Source organism: Eubalaena glacialis, chromosome 1 (genome assembly GCF_028564815.1).
Source record: "Eubalaena glacialis isolate mEubGla1 chromosome 1, mEubGla1.1.hap2.+ XY, whole genome shotgun sequence".
Taxonomy (NCBI): Eukaryota; Metazoa; Chordata; class Mammalia; order Artiodactyla; family Balaenidae; genus Eubalaena; species Eubalaena glacialis.
Genome location: NC_083716.1, coordinates 92,778,274 through 92,793,761, shown reverse-complemented (window position 1 = coordinate 92,793,761; position 15,488 = coordinate 92,778,274). Strand labels below are relative to the sequence as shown.

Below are 15,488 nucleotides of genomic sequence, written 5' to 3'. Positions count from 1 at the left end.
GGGGCCACGGTGTGCCTCTTGAGGCTTAGCTTCGCTGGTGCTGGCGACTTACCGCCAGCCCGGCAGCCAACCCTCTCCGGCGCGGCCCTGCCGTCCGCCCAGGCAAGCGACAGGAGGCCTCGAGGGCCCGGGGGTGGTGGAGTTGTGGGCGACTTCGCAGCTCAGGTCAGGCGGGACCCTCCAGGTCTGTAGGCGCTTGGCCCTCCGCCCCAGAGCCGCTCAACGCTCACAGGACTTGGCCCCGGAGGTTTAAGGGCCTGTGGCCCTCGGTCCCTTGTGCATTCCCCACCCTGTCAATCCACACAGTGCTAGGCGCAGCCCAGCCACGGCCTGGCCGGCCCGCCTGCCCAATGGCAGTTGGCCCGAAGCCACTGGGAGCCACCATTGAGCCGGCACGGCCCCTTAGACACAGCAACGCCACCCTTGCCCCCACGCCAACTGCCGAGCAAAGTTCCCGGCGCCTGGTGTCTAGCCAGCCCAGCGAACCGGTCCCAGCCCACGACCCCGCTCCCACTATCGGCCGTGGCGAAGTGGCAAAGGGTGGGCTTTTTCCGGAGGGAGCTGTGGAGAGACACACGGGCAGACAGGGGGCTGCGGCGCGGCTGGGCTCTGGTGGGGGCGGCCAAGTGCAGGTCGAGGGCTTCGTGGGCCGCACGGACGGCACCCCGGCCTGCGGCGGAGTCTGGGTCCGGGCCAGCCACCACGGGAGCGGCTGGGGTGGCGGCTGCCTTCCAGGGCCGCCTTCTGGCCGCCTGGCCGGCCAGGCCGGCGCGGAGCGCCCCCTCTGGCGCGCTGTGGTGGGAGGGGCCGGAGGAGGTGGGGCCTGCAGCGCTGCCCGGCGGGGGCGGGTGCGGGGGCAGAGGCAGCGGCCTCGGCCTCGGCCTCGGCCTCGGCCTAGGCCGCGGGCGACTAAAGGAGAAGGCGGAGCGGGAGGCAAAAAGCCTACAGCACCCGGTATTCCCAGGCGGTCTCCCATCCAAGTACTAACCAGTCCCGACCCTGCTTAGCTTCCGAGATCAGACGAGATCGGGCGCGTTCAGGGTGGTATGGCCGTAGACGTTAAGAGGGGCCCGCGGAGTGCCTCTTGAGGCCCAGCTTCGCTGGCGCTTGCGCCTCCCCGCCAGCCCGGCGGCCAGCCCGCCCCGGCAGGGCCCCGCCGCCCGCCCAGGCAGGGCAACGGCGGCCTCGGGTACCAGGGGGGTGGCGGAGGGTTCGGCGACCTCCCAGCCCAGGGCGGGCGGGACCCACCAAACCGTTCGGCGCTTGGCGCCCCGCCCCAGATCCCGCACGTCGCTCACAGGGACGTGGCCCCGGAGGCTTCAGGGCCCGGGGCCCGCGGTCCCTTGGGCCTCCCCTCTGCCCGCCCACGCGGCGCTAGGCGCAGCCCAGCCGCAGCCCGGGCCGGCCCTCCTGCCCGACGGCAGTCGGCCCTTAACCCACTGGGAGCCACCATTGAGTCGGCACGGCCCCTTAGCCCCAGCAAGGCCACCCTTGCCCCCACGCCACCCGCCGAGCACAGGACCCGGCGCCTTGTGGCCGGCCGGCCCGGAGCACCGGCCCCGGCCCCCGCCCCCGCTCCCGCCCCCGGCCGTGGCGAAACGGCGGAGGGGGGGCTTTTTCCGGAGGGAGCTGTGGAGAGACACACCGGCAGATAGGTGGCTGCGCCGGGGCTGGGCGCTGGTGGGGGCGGCCAGGTGCAGGTCAAGGGGCTCGCGGGCCGCACGGCCGGCACCCGGGCCTGAGGCGGAGTCTGGGTTCAGGCCAGCCACCCCGGGAGCGGCTGGGATGCGGCTGCCTTCCAGGGCCGCCTTCTGGCCGCCTGGCCGGCCAGGCAGGCGGAGAGCGCCCCCTCTGGCGCGCTGTGGTGGGAGGGGCCGGAGGAGGTGGGGCCTGCAGCGGTGCCCGGCGGGGGCGGGGGCGGGGGCGGGGGCGGAGGCGGCGGGCGACTAAAGGAGAAGGCGGAGCGGGAGGCAAAAAGCCTACAGCACCCGGTATTCCCAGGCGGTCTCCCATCCAAGTACTAACCAGGCCCGACCCTGCTTAGCTTCCGAGATCAGACGAGATCGGGCGCGTTCAGGGTGGTATGGCCGTAGACGCAGGAGGGGCCCGCGCGGTGCCTCTTGAGGCGCAGCTTCGCTGGCGCCTGCGCCTTACCGCCATGCCGGCGGCCAGCCCTCTCCGGCAGGGCCCTGCCGCCCGCCCAGGCAGGCGACAGGAGGCCTCGGGGACCCGGGGGTGGCGGAGTGGTGGGCCACCTCGCAGCCCAGGGCGGGCGGGACGCTCCAGGCCCGTCGGCGCTTGGCGCCCCGCCGCAGATCCCGCTCGACGCTCACAGGGACGCGGCCCCGGAGGCTTCAGGGCCCGGCGGCCGCGGTCCCTTGGGCATCCCCCCCTGCCCGCCCACGCGGAGTTAGGCGCAGCCCGGCCACGGCCGGGCCGGCCCTCCGGCCGGGCAGCAGCTGGCCCGAAGCCACTGGGAGCCACCATGGAGTGGGCACGGCCCCTTAGCCCCAGCAAGGCCCCCCCTTGCCCCCACGCCGCCCGCCGAGCACAGGACCCCGGCCCTGGTGGCCGGCAGGCCCGGAGAAGCGGCCCCGGCCCCCGCCCCCGCTCCCGCCCCCGGCCGTGGCGAAACGGCGGAGGGGGGGGCTTTTTCCGGAGGGAGCTGTGGAGAGACACACGGGCAGACAGGGGGCTGCGGCGCGGCTGGGCTCCGGTGGGGGCGGCCAAGTGCAGGTCGAGGGCCTCGCGGGCCGCACGGACGGCACCCCGGCCTGCGGCGGAGTCTGGGTCCGGGCCAGCCACCACGGGAGCGGCTGGGGTGGCGGCTGCCTTCCAGGGCCGCCTTCTGGCCGCCTGGCCGGCCAGGCCGGCGCGGAGCGCCCCCTCTGGCGCGCTGTGGTGGGAGGGGCCGGAGGAGGTGGGGCCTGCAGCGCTGCCCGGCGGGGGCGGGTGCGGGGGCGGAGGCAGCGGCCTCGGCCTCGGCCTCGGCCTCGGCCTAGGCCGCGGGCGACTAAAGGAGAAGGCGGAGCGGGAGGCAAAAAGCCTACAGCACCCGGTATTCCCAGGCGGTCTCCCATCCAAGTACTAACCAGGCCCGACCCTGCTTAGCTTCCGAGATCAGACGAGATCGGGCGCGTTCAGGGTGGTATGGCCGTAGACGTTAAGAGGGGCCCGCGGAGTGCCTCTTGAGGCCCAGCTTCGCTGGCGCTTGTGCCTCCCCGCCAGCCCGGCGGCCAGCCCGCCCCGGCAGGGCCCCGCCGCCCGCCCAGGCAGGGCAACGGCGGCCTCGGGTACCAGGGGGGTGGCGGAGGGTTCGGCGACCTCCCAGCCCAGGGCGGGCGGGACCCACCAAACCGTTCGGCGCTTGGCGCCCCGCCCCAGATCCCGCACGTCGCTCACAGGGACGTGGCCCCGGAGGCTTCAGGGCCCGGGGCCCGCGGTCCCTTGGGCCTCCCCTCTGCCCGCCCACGCGGCGCTAGGCGCAGCCCAGCCGCAGCCCGGGCCGGCCCTCCTGCCCGACGGCAGTCGGCCCTTAACCCACTGGGAGCCACCATTGAGTCGGCACGGCCCCTTAGCCCCAGCAAGGCCACCCTTGCCCCCACGCCACCCGCCGAGCACAGGACCCGGCGCCTTGTGGCCGGCCGGCCCGGAGCACCGGCCCCGGCCCCCGCTCCCGCTCCCGCCCCCGGCCGTGGCGAAACGGCGGAGGGGGGGCTTTTTCCGGAGGGAGCTGTGGAGAGACACACCGGCAGATAGGTGGCTGCGCCGGGGCTGGGCGCTGGTGGGGGCGGCCAGGTGCAGGTCAAGGGGCTCGCGGGCCGCACGGCCGGCACCCGGGCCTGAGGCGGAGTCTGGGTTCAGGCCAGCCACCCCGGGAGCGGCTGGGATGCGGCTGCCTTCCAGGGCCGCCTTCTGGCCGCCTGGCCGGCCAGGCAGGCGGAGAGCGCCCCCTCTGGCGCGCTGTGGTGGGAGGGGCCGGAGGAGGTGGGGCCTGCAGCGCTGCCGGGCGGGGGCGGAGGCGGCCTCGGCCGCGGGCCACTAAATGTCAAGGCGGAGCGGGAGGCAAAAAAGCCTACAGCACTCGGTATTCCCATGTGGTCTCCCATCCAGGTACGAAACAGGCCAGACCCTGATTAGCTTCCGAGATCAGACGAGGTGTGGTGCGTTCAGGGAGGTGTGGCCGTAGAATGCAGCGGGGGCCACGGTGTGCCTCTTGAGGCTTAGCTTCGCTGGTGCTGGCGACTTACCGCCAGCCCGGCAGCCAACCCTCTCCGGCGCGGCCCTGCCGTCCGCCCAGGCAAGCGACAGGAGGCCTCGAGGGCCCGGGGGTGGTGGAGTTGTGGGCGACTTCGCAGCTCAGGTCAGGCGGGACCCTCCAGGCCTGTAGGCGCTTGGCCCTCCGCCCCAGAGCCGCTCAACGCTCACAGGACTTGGCCCCGGAGGCTTAAGGGCCTGTGGCCCTCGGTCCCTTGTGCATTCCCCACCCTGTCAATCCACACAGTGCTAGGCGCAGCCCAGCCACGGCCTGGCCGGCCCGCCTGCCCAACGGCAGTTGGCCCGAAGCCACTGGGAGCCACCATTGAGCCGGCACGGCCCCTTAGACACAGCAACGCCACCCTTGCCCCCACGCCAACTGCCGAGCAAAGTTCCCGGCGCCTGGTGTCTAGCCAGCCCAGCGAACCGGTCCCAGCCCACGACCCCGCTCCCACTATCGGCCGTGGCGAAGTGGCAAAGGGTGGGCTTTTTCCGGAGGGAGCTGTGGAGAGACACACGGGCAGACAGGGGGCTGCGGCGTGGCTGGGCTCTGGTGGGGGCGGCCAAGTGCAGGTCGAGGGCTTCGTGGGCCGCACGGACGGCACCCCGGCCTGCGGCGGAGTCTGGGTCCGGGCCAGCCACCACGGGAGCGGCTGGGGTGGCGGCTGCCTTCCAGGGCCGCCTTCTGGCCGCCTGGCCGGCCAGGCCGGCGCGGAGCGCCCCCTCTGGCGCGCTGTGGTGGGAGGGGCCGGAGGAGGTGGGGCCTGCAGCGCTGCCCGGCGGGGGCGGAGGCGGCCTCGGCCGCGGGCCACTAAATGTCAAGGCGGAGCGGGAGGCAAAAAAGCCTACAGCACTCGGTATTCCCATGTGGTCTCCCATCCAGGTACGAAACAGGCCAGACCCTGATTAGCTTCCGAGATCAGACGAGGTGTGGTGCGTTCAGGGAGGTGTGGCCGTAGAATGCAGCGGGGGCCACGGTGTGCCTCTTGAGGCTTAGCTTCGCTGGTGCTGGCGACTTACCGCCAGCCCGGCAGCCAACCCTCTCCGGCGCGGCCCTGCCGTCCGCCCAGGCAAGCGACAGGAGGCCTCGAGGGCCCGGGGGTGGTGGAGTTGTGGGCGACTTCGCAGCTCAGGTCAGGCGGGACCCTCCAGGTCTGTAGGCGCTTGGCCCTCCGCCCCAGAGCCGCTCAACGCTCACAGGACTTGGCCCCGGAGGTTTAAGGGCCTGTGGCCCTCGGTCCCTTGTGCATTCCCCACCCTGTCAATCCACACAGTGCTAGGCGCAGCCCAGCCACGGCCTGGCCGGCCCGCCTGCCCAATGGCAGTTGGCCCGAAGCCACTGGGAGCCACCATTGAGCCGGCACGGCCCCTTAGACACAGCAACGCCACCCTTGCCCCCACGCCAACTGCCGAGCAAAGTTCCCGGCGCCTGGTGTCTAGCCAGCCCAGCGAACCGGTCCCAGCCCACGACCCCGCTCCCACTATCGGCCGTGGCGAAGTGGCAAAGGGTGGGCTTTTTCCGGAGGGAGCTGTGGAGAGACACACGGGCAGACAGGGGGCTGCGGCGCGGCTGGGCTCTGGTGGGGGCGGCCAAGTGCAGGTCGAGGGCTTCGTGGGCCGCACGGACGGCACCCCGGCCTGCGGCGGAGTCTGGGTCCGGGCCAGCCACCACGGGAGCGGCTGGGGTGGCGGCTGCCTTCCAGGGCCGCCTTCTGGCCGCCTGGCCGGCCAGGCCGGCGCGGAGCGCCCCCTCTGGCGCGCTGTGGTGGGAGGGGCCGGAGGAGGTGGGGCCTGCAGCGCTGCCCGGCGGGGCCGGGTGCGGGGGCAGAGGCAGCGGCCTCGGCCTCGGCCTCGGCCTCGGCCTAGGCCGCGGGCGACTAAAGGAGAAGGCGGAGCGGGAGGCAAAAAGCCTACAGCACCCGGTATTCCCAGGCGGTCTCCCATCCAAGTACTAACCAGTCCCGACCCTGCTTAGCTTCCGAGATCAGACGAGATCGGGCGCGTTCAGGGTGGTATGGCCGTAGACGTTAAGAGGGGCCCGCGGAGTGCCTCTTGAGGCCCAGCTTCGCTGGCGCTTGCGCCTCCCCGCCAGCCCGGCGGCCAGCCCGCCCCGGCAGGGCCCCGCCGCCCGCCCAGGCAGGGCAACGGCGGCCTCGGGTACCAGGGGGGTGGCGGAGGGTTCGGCGACCTCCCAGCCCAGGGCGGGCGGGACCCACCAAACCGTTCGGCGCTTGGCGCCCCGCCCCAGATCCCGCACGTCGCTCACAGGGACGTGGCCCCGGAGGCTTCAGGGCCCGGGGCCCGCGGTCCCTTGGGCCTCCCCTCTGCCCGCCCACGCGGCGCTAGGCGCAGCCCAGCCGCAGCCCGGGCCGGCCCTCCTGCCCGACGGCAGTCGGCCCTTAACCCACTGGGAGCCACCATTGAGTCGGCACGGCCCCTTAGCCCCAGCAAGGCCACCCTTGCCCCCACGCCACCCGCCGAGCACAGGACCCGGCGCCTTGTGGCCGGCCGGCCCGGAGCACCGGCCCCGGCCCCCGCCCCCGCTCCCGCCCCCGGCCGTGGCGAAACGGCGGAGGGGGGGCTTTTTCCGGAGGGAGCTGTGGAGAGACACACCGGCAGATAGGTGGCTGCGCCGGGGCTGGGCGCTGGTGGGGGCGGCCAGGTGCAGGTCAAGGGGCTCGCGGGCCGCACGGCCGGCACCCGGGCCTGAGGCGGAGTCTGGGTTCAGGCCAGCCACCCCGGGAGCGGCTGGGATGCGGCTGCCTTCCAGGGCCGCCTTCTGGCCGCCTGGCCGGCCAGGCAGGCGGAGAGCGCCCCCTCTGGCGCGCTGTGGTGGGAGGGGCCGGAGGAGGTGGGGCCTGCAGCGGTGCCCGGCGGGGGCGGGGGCGGGGGCGGGGGCGGAGGCGGCGGGCGACTAAAGGAGAAGGCGGAGCGGGAGGCAAAAAGCCTACAGCACCCGGTATTCCCAGGCGGTCTCCCATCCAAGTACTAACCAGGCCCGACCCTGCTTAGCTTCCGAGATCAGACGAGATCGGGCGCGTTCAGGGTGGTATGGCCGTAGACGCAGGAGGGGCCCGCGCGGTGCCTCTTGAGGCGCAGCTTCGCTGGCGCCTGCGCCTTACCGCCATGCCGGCGGCCAGCCCTCTCCGGCAGGGCCCTGCCGCCCGCCCAGGCAGGCGACAGGAGGCCTCGGGGACCCGGGGGTGGCGGAGTGGTGGGCCACCTCGCAGCCCAGGGCGGGCGGGACGCTCCAGGCCCGTCGGCGCTTGGCGCCCCGCCGCAGATCCCGCTCGACGCTCACAGGGACGCGGCCCCGGAGGCTTCAGGGCCCGGCGGCCGCGGTCCCTTGGGCATCCCCCCCTGCCCGCCCACGCGGAGTTAGGCGCAGCCCGGCCACGGCCGGGCCGGCCCTCCGGCCGGGCAGCAGCTGGCCCGAAGCCACTGGGAGCCACCATGGAGTGGGCACGGCCCCTTAGCCCCAGCAAGGCCCCCCCTTGCCCCCACGCCGCCCGCCGAGCACAGGACCCCGGCCCTGGTGGCCGGCAGGCCCGGAGAAGCGGCCCCGGCCCCCGCCCCCGCTCCCGCCCCCGGCCGTGGCGAAACGGCGGAGGGGGGGGCTTTTTCCGGAGGGAGCTGTGGAGAGACACACGGGCAGACAGGGGGCTGCGGCGCGGCTGGGCTCCGGTGGGGGCGGCCAAGTGCAGGTCGAGGGCCTCGCAGGCCGCACGGACGGCACCCCGGCCTGCGGCGGAGTCTGGGTCCGGGCCAGCCACCACGGGAGCGGCTGGGGTGGCGGCTGCCTTCCAGGGCCGCATTCTGGCCGCATGTCCAGCCAGCTCGGCGGGGAGCGATCCCTCCGGCGCGCTGTGTTGGGAGGGACGTGAGGAGGTGAGGCCTGCAGCGGTGCTCAGCGGGGGCGGAGGCGGCCTCGGCCGCGGGCCACTAAATGTCAAGGCGGAGCGGGAGGCAAAAAAGCCTACAGCACTCGGTATTCCCATGTGGTCTCCCATCCAGGTACGAAACAGGCCAGACCCTGATTAGCTTCCGAGATCAGACGAGGTGTGGTGCGTTCAGGGAGGTGTGGCCGTAGAATGCAGCGGGGGCCACGGTGTGCCTCTTGAGGCTTAGCTTCGCTGGTGCTGGCGACTTACCGCCAGCCCGGCAGCCAACCCTCTCCGGCGCGGCCCTGCCGTCCGCCCAGGCAAGCGACAGGAGGCCTCGAGGGCCCGGGGGTGGTGGAGTTGTGGGCGACTTCACAGCTCAGGTCAGGCGGGACCCTCCAGGCCTGTAGGCGCTTGGCCCTCCGCCCCAGAGCCGCTCAACTCTCACAGGACTTGGCCCCGGAGGCTTAAGGGCCTGTGGCCCTCGGTCCCTTGTGCATTCCCCACCCTGTCAATCCACACAGTGCTAGGCGCAGCCCAGCCACGGCCTGGCCGGCCCGCCTGCCCAACGGCAGTTGGCCCGAAGCCACTGGGAGCCACCATTGAGCCGGCACGGCCCCTTAGACACAGCAACGCCACCCTTGCCCCCACGCCAACTGCCGAGCAAAGTTCCCGGCGCCTGGTGTCTAGCCAGCCCAGCGAACCGGTCCCAGCCCACGACCCCGCTCCCACTATCGGCCGTGGCGAAGTGGCAAAGGGTGGGCTTTTTCCGGAGGGAGCTGTGGAGAGACACACGGGCAGACAGGGGGCTGCGGCGTGGCTGGGCTCTGGTGGGGGCGGCCAAGTGCAGGTCGAGGGCTTCGTGGGCCGCACGGACGGCACCCCGGCCTGCGGCGGAGTCTGGGTCCGGGCCAGCCACCACGGGAGCGGCTGGGGTGGCGGCTGCCTTCCAGGGCCGCCTTCTGGCCGCCTGGCCGGCCAGGCCGGCGCGGAGCGCCCCCTCTGGCGCGCTGTGGTGGGAGGGGCCGGAGGAGGTGGGGCCTGCAGCGCTGCCCGGCGGGGGCGGAGGCGGCCTCGGCCGCGGGCCACTAAATGTCAAGGCGGAGCGGGAGGCAAAAAAGCCTACAGCACTCGGTATTCCCATGTGGTCTCCCATCCAGGTACGAAACAGGCCAGACCCTGAGTAGCTTCCGAGATCAGACGAGGTGTGGTGCGTTCAGGGAGGTGTGGCCGTAGAATGCAGCGGGGGCCACGGTGTGCCTCTTGAGGCTTAGCTTCGCTGGTGCTGGCGACTTACCGCCAGCCCGGCAGCCAACCCTCTCCGGCGCGGCCCTGCCGTCCGCCCAGGCAAGCGACAGGAGGCCTCGAGGTCCCGGGGGTGGTGGAGTTGTGGGCGACTTCGCAGCTCAGGTCAGGCGGGACCCTCCAGGTCTGTAGGCGCTTGGCCCTCCGCCCCAGAGCCGCTCAACGCTCACAGGACTTGGCCCCGGAGGTTTAAGGGCCTGTGGCCCTCGGTCCCTTGTGCATTCCCCACCCTGTCAATCCACACAGTGCTAGGCGCAGCCCAGCCACGGCCTGGCCGGCCCGCCTGCCCAATGGCAGTTGGCCCGAAGCCACTGGGAGCCACCATTGAGCCGGCACGGCCCCTTAGACACAGCAACGCCACCCTTGCCCCCACGCCAACTGCCGAGCAAAGTTCCCGGCGCCTGGTGTCTAGCCAGCCCAGCGAACCGGTCCCAGCCCACGACCCCGCTCCCACTATCGGCCGTGGCGAAGTGGCAAAGGGTGGGCTTTTTCCGGAGGGAGCTGTGGAGAGACACACGGGCAGACAGGGGGCTGCGGCGCGGCTGGGCTCTGGTGGGGGCGGCCAAGTGCAGGTCGAGGGCTTCGTGGGCCGCACGGACGGCACCCCGGCCTGCGGCGGAGTCTGGGTCCGGGCCAGCCACCACGGGAGCGGCTGGGGTGGCGGCTGCCTTCCAGGGCCGCCTTCTGGCCGCCTGGCCGGCCAGGCCGGCGCGGAGCGCCCCCTCTGGCGCGCTGTGGTGGGAGGGGCCGGAGGAGGTGGGGCCTGCAGCGCTGCCCGGCGGGGGCGGGTGCGGGGGCAGAGGCAGCGGCCTCGGCCTCGGCCTCGGCCTCGGCCTAGGCCGCGGGCGACTAAAGGAGAAGGCGGAGCGGGAGGCAAAAAGCCTACAGCACCCGGTATTCCCAGGCGGTCTCCCATCCAAGTACTAACCAGTCCCGACCCTGCTTAGCTTCCGAGATCAGACGAGATCGGGCGCGTTCAGGGTGGTATGGCCGTAGACGTTAAGAGGGGCCCGCGGAGTGCCTCTTGAGGCCCAGCTTCGCTGGCGCTTGCGCCTCCCCGCCAGCCCGGCGGCCAGCCCGCCCCGGCAGGGCCCCGCCGCCCGCCCAGGCAGGGCAACGGCGGCCTCGGGTACCAGGGGGGTGGCGGAGGGTTCGGCGACCTCCCAGCCCAGGGCGGGCGGGACCCACCAAACCGTTCGGCGCTTGGCGCCCCGCCCCAGATCCCGCACGTCGCTCACAGGGACGTGGCCCCGGAGGCTTCAGGGCCCGGGGCCCGCGGTCCCTTGGGCCTCCCCTCTGCCCGCCCACGCGGCGCTAGGCGCAGCCCAGCCGCAGCCCGGGCCGGCCCTCCTGCCCGACGGCAGTCGGCCCTTAACCCACTGGGAGCCACCATTGAGTCGGCACGGCCCCTTAGCCCCAGCAAGGCCACCCTTGCCCCCACGCCACCCGCCGAGCACAGGACCCGGCGCCTTGTGGCCGGCCGGCCCGGAGCACCGGCCCCGGCCCCCGCCCCCGCTCCCGCCCCCGGCCGTGGCGAAACGGCGGAGGGGGGGCTTTTTCCGGAGGGAGCTGTGGAGAGACACACCGGCAGATAGGTGGCTGCGCCGGGGCTGGGCGCTGGTGGGGGCGGCCAGGTGCAGGTCAAGGGGCTCGCGGGCCGCACGGCCGGCACCCGGGCCTGAGGCGGAGTCTGGGTTCAGGCCAGCCACCCCGGGAGCGGCTGGGATGCGGCTGCCTTCCAGGGCCGCCTTCTGGCCGCCTGGCCGGCCAGGCAGGCGGAGAGCGCCCCCTCTGGCGCGCTGTGGTGGGAGGGGCCGGAGGAGGTGGGGCCTGCAGCGGTGCCCGGCGGGGGCGGGGGCGGGGGCGGGGGCGGAGGCGGCGGGCGACTAAAGGAGAAGGCGGAGCGGGAGGCAAAAAGCCTACAGCACCCGGTATTCCCAGGCGGTCTCCCATCCAAGTACTAACCAGGCCCGACCCTGCTTAGCTTCCGAGATCAGACGAGATCGGGCGCGTTCAGGGTGGTATGGCCGTAGACGCAGGAGGGGCCCGCGCGGTGCCTCTTGAGGCGCAGCTTCGCTGGCGCCTGCGCCTTACCGCCATGCCGGCGGCCAGCCCTCTCCGGCAGGGCCCTGCCGCCCGCCCAGGCAGGCGACAGGAGGCCTCGGGGACCCGGGGGTGGCGGAGTGGTGGGCCACCTCGCAGCCCAGGGCGGGCGGGACGCTCCAGGCCCGTCGGCGCTTGGCGCCCCGCCGCAGATCCCGCTCGACGCTCACAGGGACGCGGCCCCGGAGGCTTCAGGGCCCGGCGGCCGCGGTCCCTTGGGCATCCCCCCCTGCCCGCCCACGCGGAGTTAGGCGCAGCCCGGCCACGGCCGGGCCGGCCCTCCGGCCGGGCAGCAGCTGGCCCGAAGCAACTGGGAGCCACCATGGAGTGGGCACGGCCCCTTAGCCCCAGCAAGGCCCCCCCTTTCCCCCACGCCGCCCGCCGAGCACAGGACCCTGGCCCTGGTGGCCGGCAGGCCCGGAGAAGCGGCCCCGGCCCCCGCCCCCGCTCCCGCCCCCGGCCGTGGCGAAACGGCGGAGGGGGGGCTTTTTCCGGAGGGAGCTGTGGAGAGACACACGGGCAGACAGGGGGCTGCGGCGCGGCTGGGCTCCGGTGGGGGCGGCCAAGTGCAGGTCGAGGGCCTCGCGGGCCGCACGGACGGCACCCCGGCCTGCGGCGGAGTCTGGGTCCGGGCCAGCCACCACGGGAGCGGCTGGGGTGGCGGCTGCCTTCCAGGGCCGCATTCTGGCCGCATGTCCAGCCAGCTCGGCGGGGAGCGATCCCTCCGGCGCGCTGTGTTGGGAGGGACGTGAGGAGGTGAGGCCTGCAGCGGTGCTCAGCGGGGGTGGAGGCGGCCTCGGCCGCGGGCCACTAAATGTCAAGGCGGAGCGGGAGGCAAAAAAGCCTACAGCACTCGGTATTCCCATGTGGTCTCCCATCCAGGTACGAAACAGGCCAGACCCTGATTAGCTTCCGAGATCAGACGAGGTGTGGTGCGTTCAGGGAGGTGTGGCCGTAGAATGCAGCGGGGGCCACGGTGTGCCTCTTGAGGCTTAGCTTCGCTGGTGCTGGCGACTTACCGCCAGCCCGGCAGCCAACCCTCTCCGGCGCGGCCCTGCCGTCCGCCCAGGCAAGCGACAGGAGGCCTCGAGGGCCCGGGGGTGGTGGAGTTGTGGGCGACTTCGCAGCTCAGGTCAGGCGGGACCCTCCAGGCCTGTAGGCGCTTGGCCCTCCGCCCCAGAGCCGCTCAACGCTCACAGGACTTGGCCCCGGAGGCTTAAGGGCCTGTGGCCCTCGGTCCCTTGTGCATTCCCCACCCTGTCAATCCACACAGTGCTAGGCGCAGCCCAGCCACGGCCTGGCCAGCCCGCCTGCCCAACGGCAGTTGGCCCGAAGCCACTGGGAGCCACCATTGAGCCGGCACGGCCCCTTAGACACAGCAACGCCACCCTTGCCCCCACGCCAACTGCCGAGCAAAGTTCCCGGCGCCTGGTGTCTAGCCAGCCCAGCGAACCGGTCCCAGCCCACGACCCCGCTCCCACTATCGGCCGTGGCGAAGTGGCAAAGGGTGGGCTTTTTCCGGAGGGAGCTGTGGAGAGACACACGGGCAGACAGGGGGCTGCGGCGCGGCTGGGCTCTGGTGGGGGCGGCCAAGTGCAGGTCGAGGGCTTCGTGGGCCGCACGGACGGCACCCCGGCCTGCGGCGGAGTCTGGGTCCGGGCCAGCCACCACGGGAGCGGCTGGGGTGGCGGCTGCCTTCCAGGGCCGCCTTCTGGCCGCCTGGCCGGCCAGGCCGGCGCGGAGCGCCCCCTCTGGCGCGCTGTGGTGGGAGGGGCCGGAGGAGGTGGGGCCTGCAGCGCTGCCCGGCGGGGGCGGAGGCGGCCTCGGCCGCGGGCCACTAAATGTCAAGGCGGAGCGGGAGGCAAAAAAGCCTACAGCACTCGGTATTCCCATGTGGTCTCCCATCCAGGTACGAAACAGGCCAGACCCTGATTAGCTTCCGAGATCAGACGAGGTGTGGTGCGTTCAGGGAGGTGTGGCCGTAGAATGCAGCGGGGGCCACGGTGTGCCTCTTGAGGCTTAGCTTCGCTGGTGCTGGCGACTTACCGCCAGCCCGGCAGCCAACCCTCTCCGGCGCGGCCCTGCCGTCCGCCCAGGCAAGCGACAGGAGGCCTCGAGGGCCCGGGGGTGGTGGAGTTGTGGGCGACTTCGCAGCTCAGGTCAGGCGGGACCCTCCAGGTCTGTAGGCGCTTGGCCCTCCGCCCCAGAGCCGCTCAACGCTCACAGGACTTGGCCCCGGAGGTTTAAGGGCCTGTGGCCCTCGGTCCCTTGTGCATTCCCCACCCTGTCAATCCACACAGTGCTAGGCGCAGCCCAGCCACGGCCTGGCCGGCCCGCCTGCCCAATGGCAGTTGGCCCGAAGCCACTGGGAGCCACCATTGAGCCGGCACGGCCCCTTAGACACAGCAACGCCACCCTTGCCCCCACGCCAACTGCCGAGCAAAGTTCCCGGCGCCTGGTGTCTAGCCAGCCCAGCGAACCGGTCCCAGCCCACGACCCCGCTCCCACTATCGGCCGTGGCGAAGTGGCAAAGGGTGGGCTTTTTCCGGAGGGAGCTGTGGAGAGACACACGGGCAGACAGGGGGCTGCGGCGCGGCTGGGCTCTGGTGGGGGCGGCCAAGTGCAGGTCGAGGGCTTCGTGGGCCGCACGGACGGCACCCCGGCCTGCGGCGGAGTCTGGGTCCGGGCCAGCCACCACGGGAGCGGCTGGGGTGGCGGCTGCCTTCCAGGGCCGCCTTCTGGCCGCCTGGCCGGCCAGGCCGGCGCGGAGCGCCCCCTCTGGCGCGCTGTGGTGGGAGGGGCCGGAGGAGGTGGGGCCTGCAGCGCTGCCCGGCGGGGGCGGGTGCGGGGGCAGAGGCAGCGGCCTCGGCCTCGGCCTCGGCCTCGGCCTAGGCCGCGGGCGACTAAAGGAGAAGGCGGAGCGGGAGGCAAAAAGCCTACAGCACCCGGTATTCCCAGGCGGTCTCCCATCCAAGTACTAACCAGGCCCGACCCTGCTTAGCTTCCGAGATCAGACGAGATCGGGCGCGTTCAGGGTGGTATGGCCGTAGACGTTAAGAGGGGCCCGCGGAGTGCCTCTTGAGGCCCAGCTTCGCTGGCGCTTGCGCCTCCCCGCCAGCCCGGCGGCCAGCCCGCCCCGGCAGGGCCCCGCCGCCCGCCCAGGCAGGGCAACGGCGGCCTCGGGTACCAGGGGGGTGGCGGAGGGTTCGGCGACCTCCCAGCCCAGGGCGGGCGGGACCCACCAAACCGTTCGGCGCTTGGCGCCCCGCCCCAGATCCCGCACGTCGCTCACAGGGACGTGGCCCCGGAGGCTTCAGGGCCCGGGGCCCGCGGTCCCTTGGGCCTCCCCTCTGCCCGCCCACGCGGCGCTAGGCGCAGCCCAGCCGCAGCCCGGGCCGGCCCTCCTGCCCGACGGCAGTCGGCCCTTAACCCACTGGGAGCCACCATTGAGTCGGCACGGCCCCTTAGCCCCAGCAAGGCCACCCTTGCCCCCACGCCACCCGCCGAGCACAGGACCCGGCGCCTTGTGGCCGGCCGGCCCGGAGCACCGGCCCCGGCCCCCGCCCCCGCTCCCGCCCCCGGCCGTGGCGAAACGGCGGAGGGGGGGCTTTTTCCGGAGGGAGCTGTGGAGAGACACACCGGCAGATAGGTGGCTGCGCCGGGGCTGGGCGCTGGTGGGGGCGGCCAGGTGCAGGTCAAGGGGCTCGCGGGCCGCACGGCCGGCACCCGGGCCTGAGGCGGAGTCTGGGTTCAGGCCAGCCACCCCGGGAGCGGCTGGGATGCGGCTGCCTTCCAGGGCCGCCTTCTGGCCGCCTGGCCGGCCAGGCAGGCGGAGAGCGCCCCCTCTGGCGCGCTGTGGTGGGAGGGGCCGGAGGAGGTGGGGCCTGCAGCGGTGCCCGGCGGGGGCGGGGGCGGGGGCGGGGGCGGAGGCGGCGGGCGACT

General features: G+C 73.5%; 8 non-coding genes and 5 pseudogenes across 8 annotated transcripts; all 13 read right to left on the bottom strand.

Annotated features, from left to right (window-relative positions):
• Positions 1-939: 939 nt before the first annotated feature.
• Positions 940-1,058, bottom strand: LOC133104682 (5S ribosomal RNA). The gene has a single exon (XR_009703686.1). It is a non-coding gene; the product is annotated as a 5S ribosomal RNA (ribosomal RNA).
• A 918-nt stretch (positions 1,059-1,976) lies between these two features.
• On the bottom strand, positions 1,977-2,095 carry LOC133080608 (5S ribosomal RNA). Its single transcript, XR_009698554.1, has one exon. It is a non-coding gene; the product is annotated as a 5S ribosomal RNA (ribosomal RNA).
• Positions 2,096-3,043: 948 nt separating this feature from the next.
• LOC133080605 (5S ribosomal RNA) lies at positions 3,044-3,162 on the bottom strand. The gene has a single exon (XR_009698553.1). It is a non-coding gene; the product is annotated as a 5S ribosomal RNA (ribosomal RNA).
• A 910-nt stretch (positions 3,163-4,072) lies between these two features.
• On the bottom strand, positions 4,073-4,191 carry LOC133076330 (5S ribosomal RNA; annotated as a pseudogene).
• Positions 4,192-5,099: 908 nt separating this feature from the next.
• LOC133076328 (5S ribosomal RNA) lies at positions 5,100-5,218 on the bottom strand (annotated as a pseudogene).
• A 946-nt stretch (positions 5,219-6,164) lies between these two features.
• On the bottom strand, positions 6,165-6,283 carry LOC133104672 (5S ribosomal RNA). Its single transcript, XR_009703685.1, has one exon. It is a non-coding gene; the product is annotated as a 5S ribosomal RNA (ribosomal RNA).
• A 918-nt stretch (positions 6,284-7,201) lies between these two features.
• Positions 7,202-7,320, bottom strand: LOC133080597 (5S ribosomal RNA). Its single transcript, XR_009698552.1, has one exon. It is a non-coding gene; the product is annotated as a 5S ribosomal RNA (ribosomal RNA).
• Positions 7,321-8,230: 910 nt separating this feature from the next.
• On the bottom strand, positions 8,231-8,349 carry LOC133076323 (5S ribosomal RNA; annotated as a pseudogene).
• A 1,973-nt stretch (positions 8,350-10,322) lies between these two features.
• LOC133104661 (5S ribosomal RNA) lies at positions 10,323-10,441 on the bottom strand. The gene has a single exon (XR_009703684.1). It is a non-coding gene; the product is annotated as a 5S ribosomal RNA (ribosomal RNA).
• Positions 10,442-11,359: 918 nt separating this feature from the next.
• On the bottom strand, positions 11,360-11,478 carry LOC133080595 (5S ribosomal RNA). The gene has a single exon (XR_009698551.1). It is a non-coding gene; the product is annotated as a 5S ribosomal RNA (ribosomal RNA).
• Positions 11,479-12,387: 909 nt separating this feature from the next.
• LOC133076317 (5S ribosomal RNA) lies at positions 12,388-12,506 on the bottom strand (annotated as a pseudogene).
• A 908-nt stretch (positions 12,507-13,414) lies between these two features.
• LOC133076315 (5S ribosomal RNA) lies at positions 13,415-13,533 on the bottom strand (annotated as a pseudogene).
• A 946-nt stretch (positions 13,534-14,479) lies between these two features.
• Positions 14,480-14,598, bottom strand: LOC133080592 (5S ribosomal RNA). Its single transcript, XR_009698550.1, has one exon. It is a non-coding gene; the product is annotated as a 5S ribosomal RNA (ribosomal RNA).
• Positions 14,599-15,488: the final 890 nt, after the last annotated feature.